The sequence below is a fragment of the Botryllus schlosseri genome, chromosome 1 (assembly GCF_051294905.1).
Source record: "Botryllus schlosseri isolate E-star chromosome 1, Bs_hap1, whole genome shotgun sequence".
Taxonomy (NCBI): Eukaryota; Metazoa; Chordata; class Ascidiacea; order Stolidobranchia; family Styelidae; genus Botryllus; species Botryllus schlosseri.
In genome coordinates, this window is record NC_137236.1 from 23,045,838 (window position 1) to 23,064,737 (window position 18,900).

At 43.5% G+C, this 18,900-nt stretch overlaps 1 protein-coding gene across 1 annotated transcript in view; it reads right to left on the bottom strand.

Moving 5' to 3' along the window:
• Positions 1-18,900, bottom strand: part of LOC145434382 (uncharacterized) — a 75,144-nt gene that overhangs the window by 29,405 nt on the left and 26,839 nt on the right. The window lies entirely within an intron of this gene.

The window sequence follows — 18,900 nt, forward strand, 5'->3', positions numbered from 1 at the left end:
CGGATATTATCTTGTTTCAACTGATACTAACGTTGGGAATACATTTTCACAAAATGGACCTATTACTACGTTGAATGTCATCAGGATAATGGGATGTATTCCGTTATGATCATGAACTTGCTGGAAGAATCAGGGTAGCTAAAGGTTGTACGATTGGGAAGCCCCGCTTTATGTTGCTGATTGGAAATGTTTCGCACAATTACTGGGGTAGCATGAAAATCAGTCACGAAACAAATACGCATGGAGGAATGTGACTATAGAAGACTGCAATGACAGCAATTTGGAAGATTCTGGAGATCTTATCTCATAATATGGTGACATTCAGTTGTGGATGCAAAGACTGCATCTCAAGGCAGGAAGCAAATGATGCACTGCGAATGATATTGAGCGCCTTTAATTTTGTGAACTACAGACACATCTCAACGAAAATGCCTTGCTAGATCACTAGGTTACTCTCCAGTCCCCAATTGCAGTGCAGATGGCTGATTTTTATGCACTTGGCAATCATTTTTGCATGTTACCCGTCATATTACAACTTTACAAGGTGTCAACTGTATGTGTTTTGGTTTGTAATCAATAGTGTCTTCTGGTCAGAGCTGTCGAAAAATATCGGGGGCAAAACTTACAACACTCCGGAAAAATATCTGTAGTAAACTCCGAGTCCACTCCGAGTATCACAAAATTGGCAAAACTCCGCTCCGAATACACTCCGACTCCGCTCCGATGCTCATCACTGGAACATACCCGTCACGTCAATGAGAACACACGCCATTCCTGTCGAGTCACTGACAACGGGGGAATCCCCTAATTCCGAAAAAAATTTAAGGTGCATGAGAAAACGGCAATGTGCACACGGATGCAGGGGATGAATTACAAAAAAAAGTTGCCAGAATTTGTTTTTAAGGTATAAGGCATGGGAAACGGACTGAAAACCTAGACTTTTTGAAAGTCAGTCAATTCTGAACAACCCTAGAGCACGTGTTATATTTCTCGCCCACCAATAATAATATGATTGAAAAACAACGAACGCAATGTAACATTAAAGGGAAGGTATTATTGATGTCATAATTATTCATGATCGGTACTCGTGACGTCACATAATACATAATGCGGCACATGGACCGATTCGGCGAAAGAAAAGGTTGGAAAATAAAAACAAATAGCGCTCCGTCACCGTAAAGGGTAGGTATTATATAAGTTATATTGCAGGGGGCCTGAACGGAGGTAGGGGGAAATATAGTAAAATTGCATTATGTCACGCTTTGACGAGTTGACGAGCTACCGTGCGGGAGACAGCGAGGCTTGCATCCTGAGTTGAGCTAAAAGCCAACTGCTATCGGTTTATAGCTAATCTGCATATATGCACAATGCAAACCACGGATATAACGAATATTATGGTTGCCCGACATATGAGCATGCGACACAATGGAAAACGACAGTTCAGCATGCGTCACTTCAGCATGTGACTGTATAACCCAAAAACTTACCCTAACCCTAAACATAGCCTAACCTAACCTAACCTAACCTAAACCCTAACCCTAACCCAACCATAAATCCAACCCTAACCTACCCCTAACCACTAATTTAACCCACATGCTCATGTGTCGCATGCCAAATTGTCGCATGCCGAAGTCTCGCATGCTGTAATGTCGCATGCTCATATGTCCACGGACCGAATATTATGGATATAATACCTGGAAATAATGGGGATTACGCATCTGTAGCAGGCAGAGTGCCACTTAAAGACAGAGTTTACCAGCATACAAGGCCAAGATTTTTATTCTTGAAAGTGCCTGAAGAAATGTACTGGGATACAGTCCACGACGAGCTGAAATACAGCAAAATCACAGCAGAATACGAAAAATACTTGGAAATGTTGTACCAAATCAGAAAAGGTGTATGGATCGCAACTTTCTGGAACGACGATGAAGGAAGAAACATAAGAGATATGATACACAATGAGCTGAAAAGGAATCCAGAAGCCAAGCATTTCGAAACTATAACGATAGAACTACCAAGGCTTCCGGCCACACACTTGATACTACGTGGCGTTCCGGCCGAAACAACAAAGACAACGGTAGAAAACACAGTCAATAGCTACGACTTCGGTAAAATAGTAAATATGACAAGGGTCTACCGAAGAAATACCAATATATACAACGGGTATACCAACCTGTGGGTTGAAGAGTTTAACAAAGAAAAGCTACCATCGTACCTGATCGTAGACGGATATACGTGCCACATAAAAACGGCAGAAGAGGCCTACGCGAAGAAATGCTACCGCTGCAAATCAACTAATCATCTAATTGGAAAATGCCCAATCCCCGCCGAGCCGTACTGCAAAACGTGCAAAGCAAAGGGCCACGATACAGCAGTCTGTACCGAACCAAATGTACAAAAAGAAGCACCGCAGCCTAACAGACAAGATCATAACCTGCGCAACACGGCTGCGGAAAGCCAGCGGGACAGGCTAGACGCAGTAAGCCGCCCAGAAATCCCAGAAGAAACAGTACAGCAAAGGAAAGAAAACAGAAATGAGGACTGGTGGAATGCAACGGCAAAGAAAAACAAAAGCCAGAAGCAACAACAACCACCAATACCAATGAGACATCGTATAGTACTGAAACCGACAACAGCTACTAAACCAAAATTCGTGCCGGAAGCACCGACATCACCACCCAACGAAGACAAGAAAGACACCAATGAAGAAAGCAAAATAACAGACGAAGATGAACTCGATAATGACTCGCTGATGTCTAGCGGAACACCGAAAAGACCAAGAGCCTTAACCAGCAGCGACGAAACAAGTAAACAAACCAAAGCAAAGAAGGTAGACAGTGAATCTGAAGAGTCGACAGGCTCCGACGAGACACTGAGCTATAACATCCAATAACCATGAAAATTGTCAGTATCAACGTTAATGGGAAGTCAGGAAGAGTCGTGGATATTGAACAGTACATAAATGACTCGAAAATGGACTTTATGCTAGTGCAAGAAACTCACAGAGTGGATAATAACAAACTAAGCACCTGGGCAGAAAAATTGAGATATACGATCTTCGTCAACTCAAAGACCAAGAGAAGACAATACGACGGCACCGCGATACTAGCGAGATCGGAAGTATTTCTGTTAGCTTCTTTCAGGCTAATTGTTGTTTTTTATCAATAATCTATAGAATGAGACACAATCACGGAGACTTTTTAAGATTTTCCAAATTTTGGACAACCCTAATGCGCACCTTATAGGGGTATCGACATAGACATGCAGTCATGATTGTTGGCGGTGGACCATGTATTTTGTGATCCTAAGTCCTAACGAAGTAGCCACGCCTTTCCACGTGGTCACGCTTAAGGAAGATATTATCCTTGTTTTGAGACAGGATAATCGGAAGACCGATGGAGCGAGGTTGAGCGCAGCCTACGTTAAAATGAGACATAGGTAAGGGCCTATTTACCACGAAAGTGCCCAAGAGCGACACGACATTTCATTGACCCGTAACGGATGCATCAGTACGTAGACGCACGTGCCGGATCTTCTTACAGTAGATTGCCATACGCTGAATACTGCCATTTGGATGAAGGACTGCGCCTGCGAATAATGAGCGATAGTGAAGAATTAGTTGAAGACCGTGAGACGAATGAGCTTTCGGATAGCATCGGATCGCTGCGCGATAGTGCTGGGCACTGTTTTGAGTGTGGATTGTTTGCGACGTGGACGGTGCAAGTGACCAAGAGGTTAGATGTTATTTAGATACCATGTGACTGAATATATCATAATAAAGCATTTCACAGTTGGGGTACTGTAGCATGCTGCACATCATGCTGCGTAAAAGATAACGTTATATTACGCGCGGAAGAGCTTTCACCCTGTCTACAGTCGGGCCAGGGATGCCCGAATAAAACAAACCGATCCATGACCGCCCAACGTGATGTGTTGGTCATCACGAACAACAACCAACCAAAAGACTGGCGCGAACAATTGTGCGACGACCTGTTACGGATCACCACGCCAGAACAGTCCAGCACCGACGGCGAAGGTTCGTCTCATCACAACATGACTGCAAAACGTACGCCATTGGACAGTTCGATTCATAACCAACCAGAGGATTGGCGCACACACTTTGTCGATGACTTGTTTCGATTCACGAGTCAATCCAATTCCAGTAGCGACGAAGAAGGCTCGCATAAACGCGCCCGATTCACTGTTAATGATCGGGAACAAATAGCATCATTCTGCTGCAGTTGGAGTAACGCGATCTCGTCCTGTTCTGAATGAAGTGAAACTTAATCGAAAATGCATCTTATATATTGTGCGCGAGCTTCACACCTATTTATACAAACCGTATTAATATTATACGTGTAGGGCGTATTGTGACACTATAATTTAGCGATCGCCAACCCTGACAAAACTGGTCATGAAGGTGCGGTCGGTCAAGTGAAAAATGTGACGGAACTCAAATGCAGTGAATCGTGTATAGTGTAGTTATACCCACACCATACAGGTCACTATGCTCGCACGATAATAAATAATCCCGGTAGATTATGATATATGTCGCCCGGTAATAACGGATGGTCGACGGTGCACAGTGCTAATAGGAATATATACGTCAATGACGTGGTTAAAATCGGGGTGATACAATTTACAACGACTGATATTAGCAATACGATTGGCGACACACGCGTGACGTATAATCCTATGGTCGTTTGCTAAGTGCTTTCAGGACCATCAATTGAACGTGACCGTTGTACTTCTCATCCATAATACCACTGGTAGACATAATAGGATATGTCGCTCAATTATATACGGATTAAATTCTGCATGACATGCGATTTGATGACGCCCGGTGCTAAACGATGCTCAATGTGACCCAATGCTCATTTAACTAAGCACCCGTGAAGTGATTATCAATAGATAGGCTACAAGTGAAAACGATTGATAATAGCAATAGGACGGACAAGCTATGCGTGAGACCTAGTAAGACATCATATTGGTTAAAGCCGTCCATACCGCCAAATGAATGTTATTGTTAGCGCTGATCTGTAGCACTGGTAGATAGAATGGCAGATATTGCCCAATTGTGTACTGAACACCTGCCAGTATTAGTTACAGGTATTTTCAGCGGTGCGTGATCCGCAAAAAAAATATTATGTATGTGTGATACCTCGTGACTGTAGCTTCCCATTCGTATGTCCGGTCTCACGGAAAATCGGTACAGACAAACCGTAAAAAACGCGCATGGGAACCGCTTCTAGGGACCGTCCCAGTCAACAAAAGTGTGTGCATTCAATGCCGAAACAGGCGAAGAAAGTGCAGGAGAGAAGTGAACGCAACCGTTTTGACACTACAGCGAGGCGGCACCTTTGATGTACAAAAACTGATCGCTCTCGAATTAAGAAGATCGATTGTTCTCCTTTCCATCGGTCGGCCAGAGGGATGGGTGTTAGCATTATTAACCAATCCAATTGCGCTTGATTATCACGCGGTTTCACCATGCCGTTTCTTCTGCCTAGCTTTGCCAGGTTCGTGAGCACTTGAGCGTGGAGTGATTGTGATGTCATAAGTTATCGGATGTTGTTTACCGCTGCACAGTTAGTTTGAATTATATTCCGTCTATACCGGCGAATTGTATTTCCGATATTGTAGCGTTGGAAGGCAATATGAATGAAGTCCTTCGTTGAGATAAGTTGAGCAAGTGATATTTCGGGCTATTAATGAAATTTTGTACATGCTTGCTTAGATGTGTATTGATAGTCAAATGGTGTTTCGAATAGCAGTTCAGTCGGATTAACTGCTTGTTTGCGTTAGGCTTCTAATAGAACTTGATATAAATGCCTATAGTTTTCCGTGTCCTGAAATGTCAGATTGGCGGCAACGAACAGCGTGTTAATAGTCAAGTTATTAGTGCTCTGAACGTAATGCGTACTACCGGTCCGTTGATATTTTAATGCTAAACCCCGGAAAAGTGTCGGTACCCCTCACCGGATCTGGGCTTGTGGTTATGGCTTTGACATCATTTGTTAGTGCATTCATTATTGTATGTACATTGTACATAAACGAAACATGGGATATTCTCAACCCATCTATTTTCTCTGTCTGCAATATCTGTGACTGAATTTACAAGCATGGATGTTCGTTACAACAGTTGGCATTTCAACTGTTCAGCCAAATACTATATCTTGTAATAATTTCTGAATAATATTTGTGATACTCTTTTCAGTTAATCTACGAGTTATTTTGTGGCTATACTTAGCCTTTATTGTACGATGAAGACTGAAGCCACGAAGTGATTGCGATATGCCCAAATATCAGTATAAGTCTGATGGTGAATTGAAAAGAATGCAGCGTTGGCGAAGGCAGCAGTTCATAACATATAGTCCTCTAAGCATCTGTTCAACCTGCATCGACAATGGCCATGATCAGCCGATTATCACTGCTATGGATATCTGGCTGACAGTAGCCTACATCGCACGATTATGAGGCCAGTGGAATTACCCAGATATCAGCGACTACGCCAAGCCTAAACTTGGGAAATATCATTCACAATTGGCCTCTGAATGAAGTTGGCGTGCCACACATTGAGTAGGCTGCTGATGGTAGCTCCACGTTGCTTGATCCTATTCTTCCCGCCAAGGCACACACTTATTTGATAAAACCAGATTTTGTCAGTATTTCAATTCAACAGCAGGAATAGTTGTATCAAACTTGTACCGGAAAGAAGATCTTTGTATCTCGACTGAAATTAATATGTCGTTTTATGCATTTTATATGGATGTCTGTCTGTATTTGACCGGTATTTTGTATGTATATGTTCGTGGTGGATTTTATTATAACTAAAACTATGATGAAAACGTATTGTCAAATTGTGATGTCTTACAACATAAGGGTCAGTGTGTATGCCAGAAAGCAACAATGATTCAGGTAGCGATAGGGCTACTAGCTGTTGTAAGCTGCAGTAGCGAGAGGGTAAATGGACGGCAACAACGGGTTAATGAGTTTGCGGCAGAAGTGCGAAAATTGTATCTTTTGAAGCATCATTTTGACATCGAATGCGTATTATATACGCCGGGCGATCGCTTCCCATTTTGTTGACTGGGGTAGATCGTCATTTTACCGCATCTTAATAAAACTCTTAGTAACCTCCTACGTGCTTTTACAGCATCTTCACATCACAGATGAGCTGAACGTACGTAGTTAGTATGTGATGGATTGGCTCGTGCAATCAGCAAATGCAATGATTATGATGAATTCTGACGACGTGAGCAATGAGCATGCGATCAGTCTTGCACGATGTATAACTGTATGTAACTAGCCCATTCTAAATGTGTGGGTGACAGTGTAAGCATTAATACGAAGTGACAGCATGGCAGCTATGTCGGTGAACGAGATACCTAGCTTTACAGCGAGTGTCCGTGAAAGTAGTCGACAACTAGCCCACTTCTGGTCATTCAAATGCAGGGTCCCCTTTATGGCCCTGTTGCTTCGGGATAATAAGATGAACAGTGCGTACGTATACTCCGGCGGCAAGAAGGCGAGGAGACGAGCTCACGCTCAGTGCGACGGTGAGTAGTCGTGTATGAATGGTTGCCATCCAACGTAGAGCGTAAATCTATATATAATTTATGTACGATGTACCACAGACGAAAGTCTATATCTATATGTAATTTATGTGCGATGTACCACAGACGAAAAGTCTATCCATGGCTGCACGAATATCAATCAGTAACGTCCGGTCAACCCTGCAGGCTGCGACTCAGATGAAGGCCAACTACCTAACGCCACTGGTGGTGACCGAGCCGATCGCGTACATTAATGGAATGTGAGTATGCTACTCGTTATAATGCCGACAGTGCAATATAGTAGTCGTAGTATTATATAATATATTCTAGTTTTATATGTAGTAGAGTGATGCAGCGGGCACAAAATCTATGCGACTTTTGCACAGGTACGCTGGTTCGTCAACCCTCATACCGATGAAGTTGGCACGGATGCGCTAACCCGTCCACGTGCTGACCGAGGCCACTCGCAACATCGCCACAAACTCGATGAAAAGCAACGTGGCTGTAATGCGCCAGATCAACGCAACAGGATTACCGGCCTTGTCGTGGATATTTCATTACGCAAGGAAGTATAGGAGTTACTTTCGCGACACGCTTGAACTTATGCGCAGTGCGCACACGGCCAGGACTGCCGAAAGTGCCTATGGACGCGACGTACAACGCCCGCGATGTTGAACAATTGAAAATATATGTTTCAGTGTACCATGAAATATCATCGTATTTTGTGTCTGTCGAGGTAGCATCAGAAACAACGTGTATAGAATGTCATTACAATCCGCAGCTCTTGTCTAGTGCGTTATAGGAACAACCGAGTATATATAAACGAGCAGTAGGTACCGTGAGGGTGGATAGTTCACATTTGTTAGTAATTTATATTATTTATATATGTTACGTGAACGCGATAAGTGAAGCGTGTAGTAACAAAGCGTCACTTGTAACAGGTATCCGTACAAGTGGGGCGCATAACGACCCTGAATCAACCAGGGACGATGTTGATAGCATGACTATCATATGCTGTTAAAGGTACAACATAGTCCGGCGAGTTGGTCCGGTCCTATTTGATAGAAAATTGCGTCTAATGCCGATTGAGTATCTGCTACTTATCGATACGGGACAGTAATAAGAATTCGTTAACGGGTGAACTGTTGTCCGATTCGCTAAACGTGCTGTAACACACAAACAACATGCATTGGCACATTTTATCGGTAGTTTATATAATCTGTGTATAGGTATGATCTCATATATGTTGACATCCGTTCATTTCTGATCGAACGTGGATATAACACACTCTTCATTGTTTGAAAGTACAACTCTAATTACTATGAATATCACTGTAGATACCATGTACATGTGGTGCATACGATATACACTGGAGTGTCATATTGCGCACACAAATTGGACTACATGATTTCGTATATAGTGGCCAAACATTCCGGAGCCTTATCGACGATCGAGGCCCGCCATTTTATGAATTGCTTGTAGTGGCAATACCGAATCAATGTGTTGTGACCGATATTAATACAAGTTGTAGAATGGCGCTACAGTAGAATAAATGTCGCCCAGTGCTAATACTACGGCGTTTTAATGATATTGTTATATACCGATCACATAAATTGCAGCATAATACTTACTATTGCTGATCGATATGCTAGAGCAGGGGTGGGCAATTATTTTCCTCCGCGGGCCAAGTGAGAAGTAGAAAATACGTTGGCGGGCCGAGTGAATTTTTTTAGCTATATTCTCCAGCGTATTTTAATTTTATTTCTAAATTACATTGTTAATATAAGCTGCTCACTGAATGTGTTCAGGTCAGGTAACGAGAAGGGGACGGTAACTTAAAAAATATATATATTTGCCGTCATGATTCGAAATAATGTTAAACATGATACATTTTAACTCTTTATACCCCTATCCACGTTCCTCTACTAAGATTCTAAAACAGAGGTTCTCAAACTTTTTTAGGCACGCCTCCCTTTATGATAGTGAAAATTTCGTGCCCCTTATCATGATATCACTAAATTTAAAAAGTGCTATCAGAATGCTAGCAATCCCAACGGATAGTTTGATGACATGGAAGTTGATGGCTGTTGATGAGTTAATTCTGAAATATCAAAGTCGGACAATTACACAGAGCAATAAAACTGTAAGATGGGGATAAATCGCGCGAAGCGCGAAAAAAAATCCTTAAACTTCGGCTTCGCGTCTACTACTGATGCTTTCACGCCCCCCCTCCCCAGTTCGACAACACATGCACTGAATTGTATATGCAATAGAGTACGAAGCTTATTTTCTTGGTCGCTGCCTTCCTAGCAGTGTGCACTGTACAGCTTTAGTAGCCTTGATGTTGAGCGAAGCTTGCGGTTTTTCTGAACTCTGCCCTCCATTGACCGAGTGTTTCGTGTTTTTTTTTATCATAAGACCGACAATAATTAAGATCCTTAATCTCGGCAACAGGCTCTGCAAACACTAGAAGGGAGGTCGTACCCCTGACTCCAACAAACAAATATTTAGTCCTTCGAAGTCTAAACCTTCTTTGAATGTCAGTTTGCGGGTTTCTTTTTTGGCATTCTCGTTAATCCATTATGGGCGATAGATATATTGAGTCATATAGTAATCGCGAGCACTGATTGACTTGCTTTACGAATTAGCGATTTGGAAACGTATCACGTAACAATTTGAAACACATGCCGTATCACTACAGGAAAAGAGTGATTTCTTGTAACTCCAATTGCTACTCGTATTTTGCCATATTGCCTTTATTTGGAATTTGGATAACGCATGCGAGGTAGCCTACATAGGCAGCGTAATCGTGGCATATTAATGAACAGACTTCAAAGTAAAGGAATTTCCTGTTAAGTTGATACAGTCTACGGTTTTAGTCATTCAAAAAGCATGTTTTATGTCTTGAATTCCAAGCAACACTTCGCGGGCCGCACAGAATGGCTTCGCGGGCCGCATGTGGCCCGCGGGCCGCACTTTGCCCAGGTCTGTGCTAGAGGTATAGCCCGATTATGCACCGGACGTCCGACGACACATAAGGTACAGCATATATCTCTAAAACACAGGCCGCATTTTATTTGATGTCGTCCGGTAACAAATATTGCTAAACGGTCTCCATTGCGAATTTGAATATATACCAACACGCCAGTGTTAGTTGAAGGTATTTCCAGCGGACAGTAATCCGTCAAACACAATATCATGCGTGCTATCTCGTGACTCTATGAACAATCGCATGCGCGGTCTTGCGAGGAATCAGTACCAGAGGCCGTAGAAGACGTGCGTGATCGAAGTCTGTATCATGCATGTAACCAATAGGGTCATTCGCACGTAGTAGCCGACCATATCAGATCAAGATTCACACGTGCTAATGTGTGCGTAACTCTACATATCATTGATACCGTTATCACACAATGAGATTAACGTGGCACACAACATACCCTACTTATAGCTCACCACGTATTGTCCCATCACCAACGGATGGTTAGTCGTTGTTCTGATCGGCGCATGTGAATCAGTGTCGGTTATTCGTATCGGATGATGCGGAGTGCGATCGCGATACGGCGACTATTACGGGTGCACGATACCTACATAAATACGCAAGCCATGTCAGAAAAACGATCAGAAATAAGTTTAAATACGCAAGCCATGTCAGAAAAACGATCAGAAATAAGTTAGCAGCAGTCGTGCATATAAGTCCGTTTGCATGGGTTATCGGAAAATGTGAGTCGCTGGCTCACACCTGACCAGAGGAACGCGTACAAGACGACGCGTTCGCAGATCTCAATGTCGGCGGGGTGGACCGATCGTCCCAGCAGTTCTGATGCCGTGTCTTGCGGCGACGTAGCGTAAAAGGTGCCCAATATTAGTTGGAATATGTGCGTCAAGGACAGGGTTTAATCGGTATGGTTCAATTTACAACGGCTGATAGTAGCAATACGAATGACGACACACGCGTGACGTTTAACCATATGGCCGTTTACTAAGTGCTTTCGGGACCATCAATTGAACGCGACCGTTGTACCTAACATCCATAGCACTGGTCTACATAATAGGATATGTTGCCAAATTATATACAGACTAAATTATGGACGACATGCTCTTTGATGACACCCGGTGAATAATGATGCTCAATGGTACCCAATGCTGGTTTAACTAAACACTCACGAAGTGAATATAAATAGGTAGGCTACAACTGAAAACGGCTGATAATAGCAATAGGCCGGAGTAGCTATGCATGAGACCTAGTAGGACATCATATTGTTTAAAGCCGTCGATGCCACCAAATGAATGTTTATTGTTAGCGCTGATCCGTATCACTGGTATATACAATGGTAGATATCGCCCGATTATCTAGTGAAAAACGCCTGTGTGACATGTTATCTGATGTGGTCCGGTACCGACTATTGCTAAACGGTCCCCAATGCAAATTTGAAGATATACCCAGTATTAGGGACCCGTATGTTCATCGGTGCGTGGTCCGCAAAACAACGTATCATGTGTGCTATCTCGTGACCCTAGACTCACATTCGTATGCGCGGTCTCCCGCGGTCCAGACCGCAATATTGTGACGTTTCGACATGATTTGTCCCATAACGCAGACTCAAATTATACTCTGCAAACACAGAGACCCGCTCAGTGCCCACCATAAACCGGTCGCGGTCGCTGTCTTGGTCAGGATTATAAAACGAGTAAATATACTTTTTTAACATATTTGAATCTATTTTTGGTGCGGTATTCATTCGGAATAGCCTCATTCATGGTAAATGAACATATAAGTTCGAAGATTGCACGCATTTCTAATGTATTTAGATTTTAGTCAATTTCCATTTAGCAAATATACATCTTGCAATTTCTAAAGTAGCCAACCCTAAATAAGTACTAAAAGTATATGACCCCTCGACAAAATCAACATTCTACAACGATCTACGTGAGTACATTTCAAATCAATCATTTCCTACTGCCACTTGAAGCAGTTGTAACATGGAAATGGCCAATGCTAGTTGTAATTCAGTGCAGCTTGTTAGTTTAACCATCTATGCAGTGGAGTATTAACAAGATGAAACCAAAACAACCAGTATCTTGGTAAGTACCGTACCTGCGACGTGCCTTATGTGTCGCAGGCCCAACAGGTTTTCGATCATAATGTCAAAGTGCTCGGGATGGCTAAGTTCATTGCGAATTCCATCTTCCACAATGTCATCCATCTATTGGTATACAAACAGTGATTAAATATATTCTTACACATCTCCGAGTACATTTCGAGTACTGAAATTGTGTGCTGCTTGCTACAAAAGGTCAACTTATCTACGCGAATTATAATACCGATAATGCGGAAGTAGTGAGACCTCGATTGGTCGTATTGCAGGGTACAGTATACGAAGCATATAGTACAAAGCTATGACATTCGATTCAGAATTCAATCCCTCGGTTACTCAATTTGCCTAGCCTTGAATGAAACGCACTTGCAGCTCAACCGGCTGGCATCGGCAATTTTTTGCGGAAAAATGTATTCACTTTTCAAAACTAGAAAGCATGACATTGACGGATGCAAACCCAACAAGTAATACATCATTGGATTCAGAATGACGACGCCTCGCCAACTACATCACGAAGCTAGACGAGAGCAGGTGAATCGCGCGCGTATTTCACCGAGAAAAATTAGTTGTAAAAATGTTTTGAGAAGACATCGAGAATAGAAAACCTTGTTGTTAAAATGTAGCCTACATGTTTTGGTTACTTCCCTGTGGAGTGCGTATTTACAGTGAAACACTATACCATGTATTGATAGTATCGATCGAAATAATTGAACAACAGCGGTCACTCATGACTTGTTTGAAAGACACATTCGCACTAGGCATACATCGCGGACTCCAAAAGGAATTAACCAATACCTGTACATTTTAACAACTAGATTTTCTACTCAAGATGAAATTCATGCTCCGTTGCCCTGCTCCCGTCTAGCTGTGTGGCGTAGTTGGTGAGGCGGCGGAAGTGTGAGTCCGACGATATATTACTTGTTGGTTTTGCATCCTACTAAGGTCGTATTTTACAGTTTTGAAAAGCGAAGGGAAATTTTTCGGATTAACCCGCCGTTGCCATTCGTTTAACGCATTCAGACCTAAGCTCCGTTATTTACTTCGGATCCCATCTATTTTAGACAGTGCCCACGGGCTCCGGACTGTCACCCTGAACAGTCCTGGCATCGCAGCCACCAACACAAACACTAAGTCTGCTCGCCTGTACGAAATCGCGCTGAAAAAACAACGACACCGGGATCTGGCGCTTGAACTTCTCCACAGACATGTCGGTCCACATCTCGTCACCGTAGAACACGATCAATTTGCCCCAGGCGAACGCGCCGCTCACGATGTTGTCCCCTTTCAGCGGCTTGGCCCGGTCTAAGCTGACGATGACGTCCGCGTAGCTGGTGAAACTGCCGGTGACCAGACTCTAAAACATAAAAAATACCCGATAAGCAGAAATTGAAAGTAATCATGGAATGCTACTTTTCACAGTATTATGACGTGATTTTGTTTGCTACACGCAACGGAATGAAAAACAGTAAAATTCGAATTTAAAAAATATTTCTGATGTAAAAATGGTGACACGTAGCAAAGAGAATACTTATATCATGATTCGAGGTTCTGGCTCCCTCTGTTGTCAGTGCAATAGCACAAAACGAGCCAAGAATAGGTAATTCTGTCAGATCTTGATAACCGTTAATGTTAGAAAGCTATTTTTGGGCCTAACAGTTGCACAGGCGACGTGTTTCTATCGCATTTCCGAAGAACTTATTCTTCGAAACGTACAGAAAAAAAAGTTATAAGCATACTACTAATTTGTTCAAGAAAAATTGAGCAATGATGCATTGGATGCGATGTCAAAAGCGCATAATGATCGTGAATGTGAACACACCCTATCATTTAGTTGTAATTGAAAATCAAAGTCATTCCAGCACATTATATATTTTCTGATCTTTCAATATCACCAGAACCCCCTTTTTTGTCATAAAGTAATAAAAAAACATTAGTGTTTTAACACGAGATATGGATACCATTAGTTATTAGACGGTGTTAGAGGTATGATACGAAACTGACCGACGTTCGTTCAACTGTCGCCGTAATGGCGCGAGCAAATTTGCGTGATGCACTGTTCAGGATGCGGGTCGCGCGAAGCACGGCCTGAAAAGCCCATGTGCGTTTAGCGTTTTCATCACGTCGCGTATCTTCCTATTTAGACGCCGCCATCAGAAGGGTTGCAGCAGGCGATACTACACAAGTGTACAACTGCACATGCACCGCATAATACATCGGAGCTATGACATAACCTACATGAGCCTATGACCAGCAAAAAAAATGCCAGCTACATGACGCTTGCATATTGAAGTACTCATATGCATACAGGACGCGTCGGATGACTGTATTACTATAGAAATTAAACATGGAATGGCAACGACCGATTTTGCAGCTTCGTTCCGCTTCGCCGTTGCTGGAGTGGAGAATTGTTTTGCGTAAGCGACTGTAGGATTTCTGGCAATCCAAAATCTATCTCACCGAGCGCAGAAATTACTGAATCTGGTCTTGATCGAAAGCAACTGTTGCACCGATTCCGAAAATATAAATTAAAATAATGATCAGGCGCTGATCCACCTAGAATCCGACCTCCAAGTGTGAAATATCGGCATCGTTCGAACAATCGGAGAGTCGCAACGGGTCATTGTTATTGCCATTGTGTTGCGGTTACCCGATTGTTCTGAACAATGCCGATATTTCAGACTTGGAGGACATATTCTAGGTGGATCAGAGTCTGATCAATATTTTAATTTATATTTTCGGAATCGGTGCAACAGTAGCTTTCGATCAAGACCAGATTCAGTAATTTCTGCGCTCGGGAAGATAGATTTTGGATTGCCAGAAATCCTACAGTCGCTTACGCAAAACAGTTCTCCACTCCAGCCTCAGCGAAGCGGAACGAAGCTGCAAAATCGGTCGTTGCCGTTCCATGTTTAATTTCTATAGTATTACATACGTGTAAACCGACTAAATCACGTGGTGTCCAGTACACGTTGACATACAAACTACAATACGTTGCTCAACGCCAAGTACCTGAAATTGCACCATAGTGGAATAGTACTAAACTTTCCATTCAGACTGATTGATATCGAACATTTTTACGTGCTTCGAATCAACGTGGTCGCAATCAATACGGGTAGCACGTGTTTTCATCTCTAACCCTTAACCGCGTCAGTTCGTGATATGAATCGGGGCGATAAGCATGGCGAACGAGTTCTTTTACATGCAGCAATATGCGAGAAAATTGGCAGCCATATTAAACGCATCTTCTACTGACAACGACGTAGCTGGATGGTCGATGTTCAGGAGCTCCTCATCAGGTGTCCAGGTGACAGTGCGAGACAATAACGGAAGACAGGCTGAAATTTTCACATCACCTACGGCTCTCTACGACCTTGACGGCCATATTGGACTCATTGTACCGCCTATCGTGAGTACTCGTGCGCTATACTATTATGATATGATAATATATTACGCTATGGTGTTGTATAGTTGGGCCGCGGACGTCAATCTTACACAGGGGGAGAGGCACGACGCATGTTGACCCGCGCCGGTGTTCACTTCATCAATAATGAAATAGCGCATACAATGGACGTTGTGGCGCACATTAACCTTAGGTGAGTATTAATTGTATGTAGGCGATTGCGGCGTCACTATCGACGAGGTACTATATTTGAAGGTTCTGTCGAACTGACGCTGAGCTGCCACCTAGACTGGCACGAATAGTAGGAGCCAGGCGCGCCGCAACGTGGACCGCACAACTCGTGCTGTCAGTCAAGGATATATGGAATTCGACGAGAAACCCCAGTTTCGCGAATGGGAGTTCTATCTCACGGACAAGATGGGCTACACGGTCTCACCCAGTCTCGTGAATAGGAGTTTTTATCAGTGGCCGCAGACTGTTGGCGTTCGTCACCATCGCGCTCTCTTGACTTGGCGTAAACGTCTTCGCTCCGCTAGCACAACGGTGGACGAAGGCGTCCAAATGGTAAACGAAATACTTAGCAATCGGGTTGTGAGCGCTAGTTATATTGGACAAATGCTGAATAGGGCTCAGACTATGGCGTGTCTTTTGTGCGCGGTTATAGAGGCTCGCGGCAACGGCGTGACTTTCGCGCCACATATAATTTTCAAGGGAACCCCGGGAGCGGGAAAGACCTTGCTGTCTGATATTTTATTCCCTCCGCGTATTTCCAGTATCGTTCCACACGATGCGTCGGGTGTGGGTCAGTTAAACATGAACTCACACTCTCGCGTGTTGAAATGCGACGACGCAGGTCTATATTTTTGGGGTCATGCCGGCATGATGTCGGCCGTGAAGCAAATGTTTCATGGGTCATGATCGGCCAAGACACACGGGTCGAAACAGGCCAACGGTGGTAGTGGCTACCACCAATGCGCCTGACCCATTCGCGTTACTGGTTGAATGTGGAGAGAATCGAGAGGCGTGGGAAAGGCGTTTTATAGTATTGGACTTTGCCGGACAGTTTGTCCCGCGTCTCGGTAGGCGGCCGATCTCTAGCGCGACGTACGAGTTGATATTAGACCAACTCGTAGCCGACCTCGTCCGCGCCGGCATTACGGGCCTAGAACAAGACCAATGCGCCGACCATTTTCGCACGGTTTCCGATTACCACGCCTGCCTCACCAACATGATGGACGAGGAGACATTGCGAAATATGGGCGACGGATTGATAACCGACGCTACACCAACGTATCTGCCATCGAATATTCATCAATCATCCACCGGTCAGGTCAGTCCTAGTTATGTAATAATAAGGAATTGGGTAATATTCATATTACTATTATATGTGCCAGTTCATGTCCACAACGAGTCGGGAATAGCATGCGCATGTTAAATGATAGGAACTCGCTGCGTAGAATGAACACGCATTCACGACCGTGTGACATATAATATCATCATCATCATTGGTTTATTAGCAATTTTATCAGTTCAATACACCACAAAAAATGCGATACAATGAATAGACAGGAAGATGTCGAAGCGACTTGGATTTGTCAATGGAATCGGACACCCACCTTGGCCTAGGCGTAGTAAAGAGGAGGCATGCACACTGAATGAAAGTAAAGAATACAGTATAGAAAAAGAAAGCGACAAGAAATAGGGCGGCATGTCATTGGAAGCGAGATCGATATGTCAGTCGTGGTCCGGTAATCTTGAGGATGGACTGTATTTATTTAGTAGTAATTGCTTGTATTTCGACTTGAATGTGGACATGCTCGTCGACTGTCGGATGGCCGGCGGGATACTGTTCCACACATCAGGTCCGGCATATTTGATGGAGCGATGATCTTTTCGGTCGATCATATGATATTTGATGAATATGATGAATATGATGAATATTATGTAAATGCCATTTTATTGTAGTCCTATGTGCATATAAACCGATTGCCGTAAAAACATATTTCATAGTGTTCCTCATCTTATTACACAGGGTGCGCGTGTAACAACCAATGACATCGGCCTTTCTACAAACGTTCACAGCAGAACATCAGTGAACAGCAGAACAGCAGACCGTATCATCGATTCAGAGAGCGATTGAGAACTACCGTGTACATCAGCAAAATTACGCAAAACCAACATGCATGTCGGTAACCAGGTACATGCGACTATTCATACTTGTGCGCAATGGTACTTCAGATAGGATCGACACATCACATTCACGCGCCTGTTTCTTGACATATGCTATAAACGGTCGCCCATATTAAAACATTGACCATGATAACATGCGACCAGTGGATCCTTGACATATGTACTCGTTACATGATCAATTCTGAACAAGGGTAGTTACGCGAACTCAAGTATGTTACGTTCCGCAGGTTTCAGATGCAACTGAGTCACGGGTTCCGCCTCAGACCGCGGTCGCGTCTCGCACCGCACCGGTTCCGGACGTGAGTGTAAATAGCATTAGTCGAATCGACGTATATTATAGGCTATATCAGTGGTTCTTAACCTTGTCTCCAGCGCCCCCCAAGGGGCGCTGGCGATTTTGAAGGGGGCGGAAACGCTCAGGGGGCGATATGGGGGCGCTGGGATCAGGGGAGCGCTATGTGGGGCGCTGGAGAAAAATGGCTTCGCAGTAGATGATGTACTGGTGGGACATATCCCTAATGAGTATTCAGAGCAAATTAACACCGAAAACTTCGACATATAAGTTTATTGTCCATGGGCGCCTAAATGACTGGCACCGAATGTTCCTGTCTTCGCAATCTGAACCCCAGAAGACGAATTCCATCTGGCAGGGAAAAAT